Source organism: Colobus angolensis, unplaced genomic scaffold (assembly GCF_000951035.1).
Source record: "Colobus angolensis palliatus isolate OR3802 unplaced genomic scaffold, Cang.pa_1.0 Scaffold127, whole genome shotgun sequence".
Taxonomy (NCBI): domain Eukaryota; kingdom Metazoa; phylum Chordata; class Mammalia; order Primates; family Cercopithecidae; genus Colobus; species Colobus angolensis.
In genome coordinates, this window is record NW_012113919.1 from 10,494,903 (window position 1) to 10,496,737 (window position 1,835).

The following is a 1,835-nucleotide window of genomic DNA, read 5'->3' on the forward strand; positions in this document are numbered from 1 at the left end:
ATGTTAACTAGAGTCATCTTACTGTACTATTGAAAATGAGCACTTATTTCTTCTGCATGTCTGAACCCATTAAACAACTCTTCATTTTCCTCCCCCTATTTTCAACACCCTCCTAGCCTCTGGTAACCAACATTTTACACTCTATTTCCGTGAGATCAAATGTTTTGGCTTTCACCTATGAGAGAGAACTCGCAACATTTGTCTTTCTGTGCCTGGTTTATTTCAATTAGCATAATAACCCCTAATTCCATACATATTGCTGCAAATAATAGTATTTTATCATATTTTATGGCTGGATAAAAAATACATTGCATATATAAAATGCAGTGTATATATTTGTGGGTATATGCATACACACATATGTATACATATAACATTCTTTATGTATTCATTCATTGATGGACACATGTTTATTCTACACTTCAGCTATAGTGCTGTAATAAACATAAGGGTGCATGTACCCCTTTTATGTGCTGATTTCCTTTCCTTTGAATAAATACCCAGTCGTGGGATTGCCAGAAAATGTAGTCATTCTATTTTCAGTTATTTGAGAAACATCCATGCTGTTTTCCATAAAGGCTGTAATAATTTATATTCCCAATATCAGTGTATTAGCATTCCCTTTCCTCTACATCTTTACTAGGATTCTTTTCTTTGTTGTTGTTGTTGTTGTTGTTGTTGTTGTTGTTGTTGTTAATAGCCATTCTAGCTGGGGTAAGATGATAACTTTTTGTGGTTTTGAATTGCATTTTCTGATGGTTAGTGTTGTTGAGTGTTTTTTCGTGTACCTGTTGGCCATTTGCATGTCTTCTTTTAGGAGATGTCTACTCAGACCTTTTAGCCATTGTTTAATGGTTATTTATTATCGTTATTTTGTTGTTTAGTTGTTTGAGTTACTTGAATATTTTGGTTATTCATTTCTTGTCATATAAATAGTTTGCAAATATTTTCTCCCATTCTATAGGTTGTCGCTTCACTCTGTTGATTTCCTTTTCTTTGCAGAAAACTTTTAGTTATATATAGTTACATTTGTCTATTTTTTACTATGATTTTGAAATCTTAACCATAAAATCTTTGCCTAGATCTATGCCCTAAAAGTTTTTCTGGGTTTTCTTCTAGTAGTTTTATAGTATCAGATATTTCATGTAAGTCTTTAATCTCTTTTGAGTTGATTTTTGTATATGATGAGAGATAGGTGAATAGTTCCATGGTTCTGCATATGGACATCAAGTATTCCCAGTACGATTTATTAAAGAGGGCATCCTTTCCTCAGTGCATGTTTTTGGTGCCTTTTCTGAGAATAAATTGGCTGTAAATATGTAAATTTATTTCTGGATTCTCTATTCTGTTCCATTGGTCTACATATCTGTTTTTATACTAATATGCTGATTTGGTAATTATAGCTTTGAAGAATAGTTGGAAGTCAGGTGGTGTGGTGCCTCCAGCTTTATTCGTCTAACTCAGGATTGTTTTTGGCTATTTAGGGTCTCTTGTGGTTGCACACAAATTTTGAGATTGCTTTCCTGTTTCTGTGAAAAAAATTATTGGTATTTTCATAGGAATTGCATTTAATCTGTAGCTTGCTTTCAGTATTACATCATTTTAACAATACTAATTCTTTCAACCCATGAGCATTAGATATCTTTCAGTTTGTTTGTATCCTCTTTAATTTCTTTCATTCATGTTTCGTCATTATCCTTGCATAAAAATTTCACTACCTCGATTAAATCTGTTTCTAGATATTTTATTTTTATGTAGCTATTGTAAACCGAATTGTCTTCTTGATTTCTTTTTCAGTTAGTTTACTATTGATGCATAGAAACACTATCCATTTT